The sequence below is a fragment of the Apodemus sylvaticus genome, chromosome 3 (genome assembly GCF_947179515.1).
Source record: "Apodemus sylvaticus chromosome 3, mApoSyl1.1, whole genome shotgun sequence".
Taxonomy (NCBI): domain Eukaryota; kingdom Metazoa; phylum Chordata; class Mammalia; order Rodentia; family Muridae; genus Apodemus; species Apodemus sylvaticus.
Genome location: NC_067474.1, coordinates 38318865 through 38336182, shown reverse-complemented (window position 1 = coordinate 38336182; position 17318 = coordinate 38318865). Strand labels below are relative to the sequence as shown.

Here is a 17318-nt window from a genome sequence, read left to right as displayed (position 1 = left end):
GATTAGAAGTTGTAGCTTCATTTATATGTTGATATAGGTCGACATGAAGTGCTTGCCCTGGCATACTGTCCTAGAACTACGCTCGTGTTAAAATTTTGTTTTCTTCTGGCATATGGAAGGACCCCTTCCTAAAATGAGGCCCGTGAAGGACACCAGACACCCGACACCCCAGGAGCCCCTCCCTTGTACCTGGACTGACCACGGTTGATTTTTCTTTTTTCTCTTTTCCTCTCAGATGTTTAGTGAGTGGACGTGAAGACTTCGGAAATGCAGTAATTATACTTTGCACTAATTCCATTCTTTCATTACAAATAGATTAGCTCAGTGAGAATCCAGCGGCATTCAACAGTTCATTTTGCTTTCTTTTAATATCCGTTTTCCTACTACTTGTTAAGTAAGAGAAACGTAGGTAGGACATTCTTTAATTTAGATCTTGAGCTTTGTCAAATGACATAGTAAGGGGGGGAGCTTGGGGAGGGGGAGCTTGGGGGAGGGGGAGAAGCCAAATAATGACAGGCAATAGGCAAAGGGGTTCGTGAGACTCACCGTGAGTGCATAAAGGGCAGCTGACATTGCCCACTTGAAAGCACTTCTCAGTAATGCCTTTCTAGAGTGTCACGGTCACTATAAAGTGAAACCCGTCCTTCTCGGTGTATAGCTGAAGGATTCAAGATTCAAACCTTGTAGGTCAGAGGCGCTGGGTGGAGGTGACCCTTTTTTGGATCAAAGCTTTTTTCATTTTGGGGGGCTGGGTGGGAGGGGCGTTGACTGTTAAAAGACAGGTCAGGGCCAGGTGAGAATAATGTACCAGATTCTTAAGGATCTTGGAAGTCTCTGTATTTTTAATTTAAAAAGAGAGAAAATCTGTGAGGACCATATTGAAAATGTATTTGGGCCATTTGTGTCCTCCTGGTCCACGGTCCTTAAGTGCTGAGGTCCTAACCAGTTCTGGGATGCGAAATTACTACATTTGTCATGAAAGTGATGGACATTTAAGGGACTTTAGTCAATGCTCTGCATCCATTCCCTTCTGTTTGTTTGTTTGAGACAGAGCCTCTCTACATAGCCCTGGCTATCCTGGAACTCACTATGTAGATCAGGCTGTCCTCAAATTCATCCACTTGGCTCTGCCTCCTGACTGCTGAAATCAAATGTGTGCGCCACTGTACACCCTGCTTTCTGCATCCATTCTTAAATCAACAGGTTCAGGTTTGTTTCCGAGGCTTCCTGAATGTCTCTCCTATAATGCCTCAGAGAAGAAGAGTATAACGTGTACTCATGTTAGCCAGGCAGCAGTGGTGTACACCGTGGGTCCCAGCACTCAGGAGGCAGAGACAGTTCAAGGCCAGCCTGGTCTACAGGGCGAGTTTCAGTGCAGCCACAGCCACACAGACAAACTCTTTGTCTCAAAAAACCAAAACCTCTTATTGGTGAACATTTTGCATATGCTGAAACAAAAACATTTATAGTTTGACATGTCTTAAGTTCCTGGTCTGTCCGATTCTTGATACAAGGCTAAGAGGTATATAAAAAGTCTGCTGAATGTGATTGTGTGCACAGGTGGAACCAACTGCAGATAAAAAGTTTTGGACCGGTAATGGTGTCTGCACTTTACATGTTGGGGCTTTCTCCCCTTGTCAGCCAGCCTTCACTAGTCATGCTAGGCCTTAGAACTTTCTAGAGGTATTTAGCACATGCAAAGGATGTGTATAGGCTGTATGCAAATGCTATGGCCTAAGGGACAATATCCACACACCTTGGATGTGTGGGAGGCCCGGGAACCAGTCTCTGTACCTGTCATTGCAGAAGTAGAATAGAATCTTTCTTAAAAAGGGGGGCATTGTAGGTTTTCCAAGCGAACTTTCTATTAAGACGTTAAGTAATTAAGACCTCACAGAATACTGTAAGATGCCGAAGGGTGCTCTAACAAAGTCCTGAGTCCTCTGGAGATTTCATGTCTTCCCCTAGGACTCAGAACATCATCGCATTGCTTCCAGAGGCATTGCTTTGAGCCCCCTTCTCTGTACATGCTATGTTGCAGTCAGTCTCCTGCTGGATGCACCCTTTCCTCATAAAGCGCTGCCTCATTTTTGTGTTATCGATGAAGAACATGAAACTAGAACAATGAAAGGAAAACTTAAGCCATTAACTTTTCTTTGCACTTTGTGTTTCCTTTGTTCTTAGTTACCTAGTCAAGGTTATAGAATATACATGCTGTACATAATCGTAAAATTAAGGCAGTTACGTGTTCAATGTCTATAGTAGTGGTAAATGTACTATCCCAGGCTGGGAATTTGTCTTAGAAATAGAAGGTATAGCATGGTTAAAGCCTAGCTTGGTCACGGCATCAGCCTGTCCCTCACAGAGGGTTGCACTGAAGCATAGATGTGAAGAAACATTTTGTAAAGAAAAAAAAGAATCTGACTGTGGGAGTTAGTTCAGTCTTGCTGTGGGAGAGGAACTAAGACTGTAGCCGCTGGCTGGGTTTGATGATGTGACTGCAGCTCTTTTGACCTATAAAATGGTGATAGTCAAGTTGGAAATATGAATTAGAGGATAGCCCTAGCAAGAGCTGAAGTAGATGAAGGGATGGTGACCACCAGGGGAAGAAACACATGACCAAGACCAGGAAGAGGGAACTGGGTGGCAGGCAAGTTGCTAAGAGAGACCAGAAGAGCCATTGTAGACTGGGAGGACAGTGGGATCAGCCAAGCATTGGGCTGTCTGTATTTACAGATATGGTAAGGTGTGGTGTTTTGTTTTTTTTTTCCTTTCTTGTCAACTATTATGGTAAGTTTGTATTTTAACATCAAGTGATGGGCACTTTTCTTCATGATATTGTTGCCCAAGAGTAAGGACACAAACTGTACTGCATAGTTTTTTGTTTGTTTGTTTGTTTTTTGAAAAAAGAGGATACAAAGTGGGGTGGAGAGAAGGGGTGAATCTGGAAGGAGTTGGTGGAAGCAGGATGAATTTGATCAGCATATGGTATAGAATTCTCCACAAACTATGTAAAAAGTGAGAAAAAAAGAGTATATGTAGATATTTTATGTGAATTCAATGGAAGTGGACAAATAAGCAGATCATTTTTCCATAAATGCACTAAGAGATTCTGGTAAATTAGATAATGAAGTCTAATATTTCCATCTGGGAGAGTCACAGATATCAGTACTTTTGCAGATAAAAGTGTGTGTGTGTGTGTGTGTGTGTGTGTGTGCGCGCACATGTAGGTCAGAAGTCTTCTTAAGTCATTTCTCACCCACCTATTTTTTGAGGGGAGGTGTGCCACTGACTTGACCTTGTAGCTCACTAGGTCAGAAAGGCTAGCTGTGCACAAACCCCAGGATCCTTTATTATTTGCACCTCCTGTGTGGGATTATATGAACGTACTGCTGTGACTTTTTAAAGCAGGAGTGTTCAGATTCTTGATTCATGTCTGCGTGCTTGTGCACAGCAGACACACACTTACTGACTAGCCCTTCTCCCAAGCCCTTCAGATCAAGATTGTAATGTTTGGTGTTTTCTGAATAAAGGCACATCTCATCTGTGGGACAAGTAAGGAGAATTGTGAGTTTCATGTTAGCTTCTCTGTTCCTGTTCTCCACAAGGATTAGAATAGCCATGTTCAAATCTAGAAAGAAACCCTTAGAAATCTAGAAAGAATGCCCATTTTGATCCTAGCAGAGTTACCATTTTTATAATGGAGACCTGAAAGATGAGTGATAGTCTGTGGAAGTTGCACGTGGATTAAAGCCCTGCATCAGAGACTGGCTGTTGATAGCTGCCGATGATGGCGAAATAAAATAGCAGATGTCACGTAAAGCCAGAGTCTTGCACAAGGGACAGGGACTCCGTTCACGGTAGCGGGACCGATTTCCAGGCTCTTTGGAGACCGTGGAGATAGCTTGAGCTCTCTCTCACCATGTTCTTGGTTCAGCATTTCTTCCCATTTGCAGTTTTCAGAATTTACCCCAGAACATTTTACTTCCCCTTATTGCGAATTAACAGATGGAATAAATTTCATTCATCTTCTTCCTGGTCTTGGCATTTCTAACTGGGTCCTTTCTTCCCAGGCCTGCCTTGCGAAAGTGATCGACCTAAGGTTTGCTGAGCAGGAGGAAGCACCAGCCCTGTCTCTTATTCCTTCTTATTCTCATTCTCAGTCTTAATCTTAAGCCTCATCTTCATCGTATTCTTAGTTCATCCCTGCCCTGTTTCATAGGCACACTGCAGTGCACTGATGCATTTAATTTCTTGATTTACACATATGGCACTATAAATTTTGGTTGTTTTTTTTCAAAAATGTAAAATAAAGTAAGTCTTATAAACTTAACTTGGAAGCACATTAGCTCTGCATATGGGGAAGGGATCAGGAAACGTACATCTGTCTAAAATAGCGTTTTCCTTCACGACGTTGAAATCCCCAGCCTGATAAGACCATTTTTTTTTTAACTGAAGAAAAAATCTTTGGCAGTTTTTATGGATTCTCAATGTTCCCCTACACATTTATTTGAGGCCTAGTACATTCTGCTTTCCATCTCAGATGAGGCAGTCCCAGTAAATGAGAAGCAGGACCACCGCCCTCAGCCCCACCCCGGCAGAACAAGGATTTGACGTGCAGGTTATTGATGGAATAAGCGGTTCCATGCGGGCTGATTGCTTCTGTGGGAACACATTTGATGCTAATGGCACAGACAGTAAGAGCAGTGGAGGAGGCATTCTGCAATTTTTTTTTATGACAAATTCTGATACCTCATTTAAAATCATCACTTGGAAGCTGTGTTATTTATTATTTTAGTCTTACTATTGAAAGCACAAGGAAGGCTGGCACAGCCAAGTGACATCCCTCCTGCATTTCAGTTTTGCATTTATAATGGGATTTCTGTCACCTTCTTTATAGTTCATCCTAATCCTTTTTGTTTTTTTTTTTCTATAATGGAATATAGCAAAGTAGTAATGTACAAAGAATCATGGTTTCTTTAATTAACACTTTGGGGATTAGGAAGTCTAATGGCCTGGCACCAAGATCCAGTGACACCTTTCCTGCTGCATCCTGTCATGGCAGAGGTCACCACATGCTGTGGCACAGCAAGCATCTCTTGTGTCCTTCTTTTTAAAAAACAAAACTACTAAAGTGGTCATGGGGCCCCTTATCTCATAATTGCATTTTATCCTAATTGTTGGTACTTTGTCTAGACTCCACCCCCAGAGTCACCTGGCAACAGCCATGAAGGCCTGGCCCACTATAAAAGGGGATACTTGGCCTCTTCTCCCTCTCTTACTCTCTTTCTCTCTCTTGACTCTTCTCCCCTTGCTCTCCCTCTCTCTACGTGGTCATGGCCAACCTCTACTTCTCTACTCCTTCTCTCTGCCCTTCTCTGCCTCTACTACGCTCTTAACTCCCTTCCCAATGCCCTAAGGAAACTCTATACTATACTATACTATACTATACTATACTATACTATACTATACTATACTATACAGTCATGTGTATGTGTGTGTGGTCCCTCAGGGGGAAGCCTAGACACAGCCCCTCTGAGAGGCACTCCCTTCCCCCCATATCTCCCTCACACTTCTTTCCCTTTTTATGATCACAACATTAATTATCTCCCAAAGGTCCCACCTCAGGGTGCATTAACACCTAACAGGTGAATCTAAAGAATAAAGCAGACTCTAGAAGCACATCACAGGGCTATCCTTAAACTAGGAAACATGCAGCGCAACATCTGACACAACTGCTGGGACACGAGAAAAAAACAGAACTTAACAATTCCCTCCCTTTCTCAAATTTCATGCACCTTGTAAGAAATGTCTCATGAGTGCCATCTTTGACAGAGCAACAGAGTCACCAGGGTGCTACTCAGGTGAGCTCTCCCTGACCCAGGCAAAGGAACATATCCTGGGGTTAATGGCATTGTCCTCACTATGTAGCGATGTGATATGCTAAGTTTGGTCACGTCAATGTCTGGTCTGTTGTGCAGCTGCTAGAGTTGCATCCTGTCTCCCGCCCCAACCCCCCACAACCCCTGCATCCCAGGAAAAGGGGTGAAGTGTACTGCAAAAGCTCTTGTTGGGTCCCCATATGTAAACGCCACAGAAATACCTGGTGGAATAGATCTCCCTGCCTTTCTGGGACTCAGGTTCTGGTGTTTACATTTTTCTAGACAACTAGAGATTTCCTTTCATGACGGAGTATGTAAAATTTATGAAAAGGCCATACACTTTCCAGCTCAAAGAAAGAAGTTCTCAAGTTTTCTGTCAAGTCTCAGGACTACTCTCTCCCCACAGAGAACACTTTTTGCTTAGGTCTGACATTTTCTCTGCATCACTACTTTCTTTTTGTTCCCAGCCCTTCAGCCAGGAATCCCTCATCCTTCAAGGGGGCGGGTCATTTTTTCTCATTATACACACCCGTTGGGTCTTATTGACCTAAGAATACAAATGAGGCTAGTGTGCCTTGATTCTTTCAAGGTTGCTGCCCAGATTATGGGCTTCGGGTCAAGACAGACATCAGTGGGATCTGCTAGCAATCCAGCACACTGGTGACCTTTGTAGTAGTGATTGCTAAGAACATTGGAAGGAAGTTGCCTTTAACAATACATTTCAGGAACCCGCAGGCCAAGCCAAGTTCTGTTTTCATCACTGAGTGGACTATGAGACATGTCCCAGAGGAAAAGATGTGCTCTGCCTGTATCTAGTGTGCATGTATTCATTTATTCCAGGGTTTTACAGATGTTACAATTTCATTTATACATTTTTGGGGAGTTTTAAAGCAACATGAGTTTATATACCTAAAATAAGAAAGCTATAGGGAATTGTTAATGGTGGGAATGATCATTCTGGGCTGGAGATATTGCTTAGTTGTTTGCATGCTTGTGCAGCATCCTGATGCCCCGTGTTCAGTCCCCAGCACTACCTATAATAGGTGGTAGCGTCTGCCTGTCATTCCTGCACTCCAGATAGAAATTCAAGATCATCCTTGCCTGTGGAGTTGAATCTGAGACCATCTGGGATACATAGACCCTGTTTCAAAGATAAAAATAAAGGGGCTAGAGAGATTAAAAGTACTTGTTCCTGCAGAGGACTTGGGTTTGATTCACAGTGCCTACAGAGCAGATCTCACCTGTCTGCAACACTAGCTTTAGGGGATCTGATACCCTCTTCTGGCTTCTGAGGGCACCGGATGTGTGCAACTGGTACACATGCATCCATGTAGACAAAACACTCATACATATAAATAAATAAATTTTAAAAATTAAATAAATAACCTTTGGAAAATAAACTTCTTTATGGTTTCTTTGAAAAAACAGATTTTTTTTTTTTTGAGACCAGGGTGCTCTCATTATGTAAGGGCCTGGCTGACCTGAAAGATATGTAAGACCAGGCTGGCCTAGAACTCATAGAGATCTGCTTGCCTCTACCTCCCTATCCTGGGGTTAAAAGTGTGCACAACAATGCCTGGTCAATAAAAACCAAACCAACCAAACAAAAATCATGTTGTTTTTTAAATTATGTAGAATATAACTATAGCAGGGTGAGGGTTGTGGTTAAGGTTGGAGCCCAGAAGATAGGAGTGTGGGTCTTCTGTTTATACAAAATATACAAACCACCAAACTTATAAAATGGTCCTGGCAAGAAAATAGCCTACTGGAAATATGGAAAGGGTGCGTTTGTTTTCAGCTCTCATCTAGAAAAGACATGATTGTTTTGGAAATTAAGGTTTAAAATTGAGGTAATGATCTGATTTGAAGGGATTAGTTTTGCTAGAGTTTCTCTTTGGCTTGCTTCCTCATTTACGCTGTTTGGTATTTTATGTAAGGGCCTTGGAAATGCTGCTCTTGGGCAGGCAGTGACACAATGCAAATCCTTCAGCCTGGTGTACTTGTCTACTCTCCAGTCTTTCTTGCTCAGTCCTTGAACTGACACGCCTGGTTGTTTTCCTTTACTTTTTCCTTTATTTTCTTCCTCTTTTTCTTTTTTTAGTTTATTTTGTAATTTCAAAGCCTAAGTAATTTTGGGCTTCTCATCTATAAAAACATTACTTAACCTACAATCTGGTTTTATGTGGGCGTGGCTTATTGGCTTTGGCTTTAAGTGACAGCAGTTTCCCATTTCTTGAGGGTATTTCCTGTCAGCTACAGATGGTTTCTTAATCGATGGAATGCCATCTGAGAAACTCTCAACAGGGCTGGCGTGAGCCTTTTTAAAATACAGCATTGAACTTGGCTTTTTCCTAAAATTCTAATGTGCGAGCCTTAGTGTCACATGTTAGATACACTTGCTGCTTTATGATACACTCCCTTTGTCTGACTGGTGATCTTCCTCAGAGCTGTCAGGTCCTACTCTGCTTCCTGCTGCACTGTCAGTGCTGGCCAGTTTGCAGGTCATTTGTTGCTGGGCTGTCAAGGTTTCCAGAGGGCAGGACCACAGTTAAGGAGGCATTTGCCGTAAGGCTGTCCCCATCTATGGTTGCTTGGGCTCCTGCACAGAGTCCACAGCCCCTGCTGGTCATGGTTGTTTTTTTATTTTTTTGCAGAGGTGTGGGGGGAGCAGAGGGAGCCTGGGGTGGATGTAGTTGGCTTAGTCTGAGGAGCAAGGTAAGCTCCATCCTGGCCAGAGACTTGGAACAAACCCTCTGCTTCTTCCATTGTTGGGATAATGAAGAGTCCTGCTGATTTCCCATTAGTGCTTGTAGGGATCAACTTAAATATGCGCTTTATGTTAAACTAAATAATGATGTTCATAAAGTATTCTGTTAACTTCTGGCTGGTCATTGCTTTAGAAAATTGTATATTTGTCAGTGTTCTAGAGAGAAATCCAGTGTGGAGTGTAGGGCCAAGCTGACCTTCAGAGTGAGTCAGGGCTGCATTAAAACAAGGTCCCTGGATCCTCTCTATATAATTTATATATATGCTAATAGATGCTGTGTTAGAATCTGTATTGGTATAGAATCCTTTGTGTATTGAAAACACATCCAAGCGGCTCTACTTGGTAGCCACTGGCGGGCATGGCAACTTGCACACAGTAGTCAGCTTCTGTTTTTTTATTGCTTGAGAATTTCATACATGTATATGATGTGTTTTGAAGAAGTCTCCCTTCTCCCCTCTCCCTCCCGTCCCCTGGCCACATTCCCTCCCTACTTCATGTGCTTTTTTTGGTTTCTGTTTTACACCACCAAGTCTACTTTGTAGTGCTTGTATGTGCTTGGGAATAGGACCATCTACTGAGTATGGGTGGCTTCTGGAGACTGCATTCTTGAAGGAATCTGACTCTCCCTCACCTAGTAGCTATCAGTTACTCTTTGGCTAGCTGCAGGACTTCACCATCATCTCAGCCATCCATCCTGAGATTTTGGGTGGCTTCAGCTGGTGCAGGGCTTGTGTACACTCTTCTTTCTTATTCCCACATCTCCTGGATCAACCCTACTACTCAGCTCTTTATTTTCTGGTCATTCAGACCACCCCCACCACTGCTGCCACCACCACTGCTGCCACCACCACTGCTGCCACCACCACCACCACCACCACCACTGCTGTCACCACCACCCCCACCCCCACCACTGCTGCCACCACCACTGCTGCCACCACCACCACCACCACTGCTGCCACCCCCACCCCCACCACCACCACTGCTGCCACCACCACTACCACCACCATTGCTGCCACCACCACCACCACCACCACCACTGCTGCCACCACCATTGCTTCCACCACCACTACCACCACCACTGCTGCCACCACCACCGCTGCCACCACCACCACCACCACCACCACCACTGCTGCCACCACCACTGCTGCCACCACCATTGCTGCCACCACCACCACCACCACCACTGCTGCCACCACCATTGCTTCCACCACCACCACCACCACCACCACTGCTGCCGCCACCACCACCACCACCACCACTACCACCACCACCACCACTGCCATCACCACCTCCACCACCAACACCACCAACACCACAGGCTGAGCTAGTCCTATAGTTCTCTGGAAACTCAGTCACCCAGTACCAACCAGGTGCCCCATTGGGTCTGAAGTCATGTGTCATTAACATCTTCACTGTGAAACAGGTTATTATTTCTCTACTCAAATGTCTGAACAACTTAGCAGCCAGATTGCTGCAGAGAGCGTTCATGTAAATATCATTATGCTATCGGGATGGTGATTAGATTGGTTTTTAAGACACACGTTTCTGTGTGAGATACAATCAAATGGCTTTTATTCTGTTTCTATTTTGGTTTTATTGCATGGATGGTGATTATGTAGCATTATATAAGCCAGCTGGAGAGTGTTATCTCTGCAGTGGCTGCAGCATTACCGAGTCATTGAATAACAGGTAGGTTGTGAGGTACCGTGGGAGAGCACAGTCAGAGCAGCATCTTGGGAGCAGTTTCCAATTCTCAGATTGCAGTTTGCTTTTTGTTTTGTCGAAGCCTCAAGACCTATGTTTTGAATAATCACATTTCAAGGAGATACAGAACCGTTAAGCACCGAGACACAGTGAAGAAAAAGAAAACACTATCTGCCATTAGACCACCCATGAAAGGAAGTCAATTTCAGATAGTCACAGAAATTATCAAGTGCATACTTGAGATATTGGCAACTGGGACTTTCTAGAAGTCTTTTTCTTTTCTTTCTTTCTTTTTTGTTGTTTTATTTTTTGGAGGATGGCTATCTGAGGGGCAAGTGGATGATGTTACATGCGGCTGTCCCTGGGAGCTGAATCACTTCCATTGTGTTAAGCACAAACATGATAACTAGTCTTTCCAGAACATTTTAATGCTTACTATTTTTTGTTTGTTTGTTTGTTTTTCTTTTTCAAGATAGGGTTTCTCTGTGTACCCCTGGCTGTCCTGGAACTTACTTTGTAGACCAGGCTGGCCTCAACCTCAGAAATCTGCCTGCCTCTACCTCCCAAGTTCTGGGTTTAAAGGTGTGCGCCACCACTACCCAGCTGTTTGTTGGAGTTTTCCCTCTGTGGCAAGGACAGCCGAAGGAGAAGTAAGAGGCAACTTGGAGAACAGAAGAGAAACCGTGAAACATCATTTACATCCGTGATTTCCAGGCTGCTTTCTCATTAGGGGATCAGAGCAACCATTCTGCTCAAATCATCTCTTTGGCCATCTGGGCCAAATTACAGGACGTAATATCCACGGGCACAGCTGCTGAGTCTAATGGGCATTTCTAACTTGCACATTAATAATAATGACCACACAGGGCCCAGTGGCCAATGCACTGAATAAATGAGGGAGACTGGCACACATGGAAACACTCAGAAGGGTGAGAAAGGATTCTGTTTCACATCATGAAATGGCGGGAGGTACAGTTTAAACTAGTATAAAAGAATGCCTTTTTAACCTTCCTATCTTCATAACGACTTTCTCCTGAGATGCAAATCACGGCGCAGACTAACCTCGCCTCCGGTGCTTTTTATGGGGCTGTGGAGTGGTCCCGTGTGGATTCCTCCCGAGTTCCTTCCACCCATCAGTGCCCTTTCTCAGCTTCGCCACCTCTTTAAGGAAATTGCTGAGGGATGAGAAGATGGCACCCGGTGTCCCTGCATGTTTATTTGCGTGTTTATCATGAGCCAGCACAGGGACCTTCCGAGACACATGAAGTCTAATGTCATTATAAATATCAGGTGTGACAAGAAAGGAAAGGACGTCGCAGTCCCATGAGAAAATAGACGCCTAAGGATGGGGGATTTAAGTGGCATTTCTACATTTCCTACAGCCATTCATTTCCATGTTAGCACTTAACGAATGTGTCAAAAGGAAACTTACTCTATAGGGAATGTAGTCTTCTTTTATTGTGTTTTTGTTTTGAGATAAGAAAGGTCTTATTACCTGTAGATGGCCTGGATCTACTATGCAGATCAGGTTGGCCTGGGGCTTACAGAGATCTGCCTCTCTCTGCCCCCCTGAGTACTGGGTTTAAAGCATGCATTATCATGCTAAGTTCATGAAGGTGGTATTTAAAATAACACACCAAAATTAATTGATATATAGCCTAGTAGCAAAATTCCATGTACTTGCTTTAGATTTCCGTTTATTCCAAATTTACTTCATCTAGCTCTTCCTGTCTTTCCGGGGTTATGCCCCACACCTAGAATAATCCTTTTCTTTGTTTATTTGTTTTTCTCTTATGATTTTCATCCTGCATCTTATAATTTGAGCAGTTTTTGTAGCAGGATTTTGCCTGTCCAATTAATTAAAATATTAGTGCAGCAGGAGGCCTGTGATTGGACAGGGAAAAGGGAGGCGGAGCTGAGAGTTGCAGGAACAGAGAGTGGGTCCCGCGAGAGGAGAGGAAGCAAGATGGAAGCCTATAACCCGAGGATTCAGAATTCGTGTGGTTTTAAATAGCCACAGGTAGATAAGTTATCATAGAGGGATGGAATAAATGGGGTAACTGGCCTAATCTAGGTGAGCAGCTTGTACCATTATCAATTTGCCAGAAATTATTGTGTGGGCATCTTGTGAATTGAGAACTTATTGATATGTACATCTGAATGATTAATTATAAGTTTCTAGAGTTTTGTTTCTACTGGGTTGCTGGGTGTTGTGGCGGCTTACTGTGGGGTGGGCTTTCATTGCATGGGACTGGCGTGATTTCGGGAGCTCCAAACCAAGAGAGACCACGGAGTTGAGAACACCCCGCTGGAGCCATAAGCCCTGTCGGTGCCCGGTGTAGCGCAGGGATTTGCTATTCCATTTTAATATTTCCCACAAGAGTTCTTGGCACTTCCCTCTGCATGTGCATGAAATCTATTTATCATGGTTTCCCACCAGCATCCCTTTCCCTTAGTGAACATCGGCACTTGTGAAATGGGGAGTCCCCTCTGACTCCCATCAACCCTTCTCAGTAGCAGCTACAGTGATCTCTGATGTCTGAGTTCAATTTTCTTATTTCATTGTTAAAAACCACAACAGACTCTACTCCAAGAACAGTTATCACCTACATTATTTGTCCCTTACATCTCTGCTCTACCCATCTATCATCTCCTTTAGAACCCAGGTAGTGCAGAACCGATTTCTCATCTGTCGACCTTGGGCTCAGCGCCTCCCCTTTGGGTTTTTGCTCAAAATGTCACTTTCTGTCTTAAATGGCAACTTCCCACCTTCTCATCCCTCTGTCTTCGAGTCCTCTTTCTGTTTACTTTTACTCAAAACATTTAACGCTTTCAAAAAAAAAAATGGTGTTATAGCTTTCTATGCACATAGCTCACAATTCTCGGCAAACATGTCAAGCTGCAAAGCTGTTACCAGGATCCAGTTTGTTATCTACAGCTTCTGAGGCAGCCAGTAGGCTTTGCCTGCGTATGGCTTTCACCCTTCCTAGCACTGCACCTCCTTGGATGGCGGTGAAGCAGCTGGTAATGGACAGAGGTTAGTTGTTCCAGCCACTGGTTATTGCAGGAGAATGCCTTATTTCATAGAAGCCCAGAATCCCTTTTTCCTTCTCTGTGCCATGATCATATGGTCGAAGTACAATATTATATGTAAATGTCATTGTTCAGTGTCTGGTACAAATTGTCACCTGGTAAGTAAAGTTTTCCACCTAGTGTTCCATTTATCCCAAAATAAAGTAGGGTGGGTCCAGGGCGGTAATGATTCATCATGGGAGAGACTTCATTGTTCTCCCGTCAATATCCATCTATGGGTGTGCATGGGGGTGATGAGAACAGAGACAACCTCCCTCTAGAGTTCCCGATAGTAAGTAATGCTTATTGACACCTATAACTTAAGAGTCCAAACCCGGCCTGTTGGCCGCATGATCCTGTTCTCCTGTCAGGATGAAGATTAGCAAAGTATTTCTGGGCTGCTGTTGCTTCCTAAATATGCCATCATTGATGCTTCTACATTACCACCTTTCTCATCAGAAATGTTTGCTTCTGCCAAGAATGCTCATTTGGTGCGTAGTTACTGGCTGGCTAAGTGCCAGGCAATGTGCCAGGTGCTGATGGTTCAGTGGTGAGGGAAACAGGTCATTGTCATCACTCAGCTGATACGCTGGTGAAAGAGAAGCACATCTGTCAGATTAGCTCACCCAGGAGGGTAAATGACAGTGACAATGGATGCTGAGGAGGGGCTCATGGTATCCTGACAAATAAAAAGCAGCAGTGCATGGGGGGGGGTGGACGGGGGGAGCCAGGGCAGAGGGTCATTGGCCTGTTCTTAGGGAGTGGAGCTTTGGGTCTGAGAAGGCTCTGAAAGAAGTGAGAATTCAGGAGGAGGAAGGGAAAGGGCAGTAGGCACCGATCTTGTTTCCTGAACACAGTAAAAAGTCACTGGGGAAACACTAGTCACAGCTTCTGGCTGTGGGAAAACCTGGAACAGTGTAGGAAAACCGTGGAAGTCACTGTTCAGGTTCCCATCAGACACCGATAGCTGCTTAGCCTAAAGAGGTGAGGAGAGAGGGCAGAAGGTAATTGTTTCAGGACTATTGAGGAGGGAAAAATTTCAGGGTTCGGCACTCAGTTGAATCGTGAGGGTAAAGGAGAGAGAGCTGGAAACTGTCAGTTGTAAGTAGCCAAGCCATTCTGTATGTCTGCATGGGAGGAGGTGTGTTTGCATAGGAGGGTACTGATCCCCACAACTGTGTGGTTAAAGCAGTACTAAATTCTTTACAATTCTTTACAAGTCTTTACAATGTTCCCGAGAAGGTGTCAGACAGGAGAAAGTGTGTGTTTATAGCACACAGACTCTGAACCTGTGGTACAAGTTTTGATTGGGAGTGACGAGGCCTGTGGACAGGAGATGCTGGGAAATGGAATCTCAAAGAACCACAGAAGCTTAGGTAGAGAATAGTGAGCAAAACAGATGAGCAAATAAAGATGTACCCAGAGAAGGAGGAGGAAACCAACAGGCTTGAGCACTGAGCCGAGGCATTCTAGTGTTTCAGGGAGTGCGTAGTGCCGTAGGATGCCACCTCTCCTTCATAAGCTGGAGACTGGAAAAGATCTGTTGTCAGTGGCAGGCATGGTAAGGCATGGGTGACTTGGAGGTCAGAGGCAACCTGAAGCACAGCTCCTCTTACTGCAACACCTCCGAAGCTCCAGCAACATGCTGTTATCCCCCTCAAGCAACCTGAGGAAGGCAGACTTCCTGAGGAGTGGAATTGGAATTAAGCTGAATCACAGGAAACAGGGAGACAAGCTGTTTGTTGAACGTTGGGCTTTTTGGTGAGACCTAATCTGTGAGTATGATTCCCTCACTCAGGAGACATTATGAATGCGCCTCATGAAGTCAAGCAAGAGGTGCTTCTTGTCTACAATAGACTTCCAGAAGAGCAGAGATGCAGCCATCACAGTAAGACATCTGCAGCTGACAGCTAGGCAAAGTGGAAGTGTAGTTGGCACAGGCAGGCTGTTGAAATACAAAGACCAAGAAGATTAGTAGGTGATGTGGAATGCACAATCAAAAGAGAAAGGTACAATCAAAATGGAGTGTACTTCAGGGCAAGAAGCCCCCGGAAGCCTGAGGTAATTAAGTCCTTAGGACATACTTGGGAGAACCACGGATAGACCATTAATTATTCTTTCCTGCATGCCATTTCTTCCTTTGTATTTCAGTAAGCAGAGTTTCAAGTCTTGTTCAATGCTTTTCATACAAGGTGGACATTTCACACAGAAAATAGCTCTGAAAATGCTTTTGAAGCTGCAGCTTTTGTGGTACATGTATTCCAATGGAAAATTAAATTTAAGTGTAGGATCAAGAAACTCGGAACTGCTTGGGGTAGAAAAGAGAGAAGATGACAAAGGGGTGTTCCAATTTTTAAATCTCAGTTGGTGCTGATATTAAATATTAACTTTAAGAAATATCAAGAAATTAGTCATAGTTAGGAAGTGGTGAAACATGGATTTTGATACTTCACTTAAGAAATATTAAGATTATTAACCAGGCTTAGTGCCTTACACTTATAGTCACAGCACTTAGGAGGTAGAGATAGGAGATCAGGAATTCAAAGTAACTTTGGATATTTATTGTATCTGAGACTAACCTTAGCTACAAAAAGTATAAATCTTGTATGTATTAAAGTCTGTTGGTGGCATCATTAAGCATTAGCCATACTTAGTCTCTAATAAGATTCAAAGATTTAATACAATTTAAAAGAATTGTTTAATTCCTTAAATAGTTCCTTTCAGGTGACATAGATACATTTTAATCAATTGGGGAAGATTGATTTTATTAATCATAAAAGGTTAATAAGGTATAAGGTGATTGTCATAAGACAATTCAGGTAAAGCTTGGATATGATAGCCAGACTTTTATAATTTATACAAACCACTAGTATCTTCCAAGAGAAAAGCAGAGGCTTTTTTTTCTTCTGTTTGAATTCTTGTCCTGATGGACTCAGTGATGGACTACTATCTTAGGGTTTTACTGCTGTGAACAGACACCATGACAAAGGCAACTCTTATAAGGACAGCATTTAATTGGGCCTGGCTTACAGTTTCAGAGGTTCAGTCTATTATCATCCAGGCAGGAACATAGCAACATCCAGGCAGGCATGGTACAGAAGGAGCTGGGAGTTCTACATCTTCATCTGAAGGCTGCTAATAGAATTCAGACTTCCCAGAAGCTAGGATGAGGGTCTTAAAGCCCATGCCCACAGTGACAAACCTACTCCAACAAGACCACATCCCCGGCCAACCATATTCACACCACGATAGCTATGACGTGGAAATGTAAGCCAAATAAACCCTTTTCTCCTCAACTTGCTTTTGATTATGGTGTTTCATCATAGCAATAGTGACTCCAATTAGGATGGACCTTAAGGACAGCAGTGCTTTCTTCTCCTGAACTCAAGTTCCTGTGTTGCATAGGTGTGATGGAGATTAAGTGGGGGAATTCTGACAATCTAATAAGTTGTCCAGATCTTCACTCCTGTACAAAATGCACAATGTGCCAGGGTTTAGAAAAAGAGTGGCATCTGTGTGTACATCGGTCCCAGTTAGAGCCTTCTGCTCGGTATGGGTCTGCGTATTATGGTCTGAAAAGATCTTCCAAAAGCATTTCAGTTGATCATTTTCCAATGACTCATGCTGACTCCATGGTGACTGTAAGCCCTGCTTCCATTTGTAGTCTGAGGTCAGCAAGTGGCATTTATCCTGGTCACCCTGATCTGGTGTTTTCCTGGCAGTGTCGTCCTTCCCAGCTACATCTTTTGCCACGTACAAGCCCAACAACCAACATACTTTTGGACCTTTCAGTCCAAAAATCTGCCCCTCCAGGTTTAGTTTGGTTCACATTTCCTCCATGAAACCATTTATGTTTGGCATTCTTCCCCGTAGTTTTTCCCCCCTCATTTTTG

General features: G+C 43.7%; 1 protein-coding gene across 3 annotated transcripts in view; it reads left to right on the top strand.

The window, feature by feature from the left end:
- Klhl32 (kelch like family member 32) overlaps positions 1–17318 on the top strand; it is a 253142-nt gene that overhangs the window by 1117 nt on the left and 234707 nt on the right. The window lies entirely within an intron of this gene.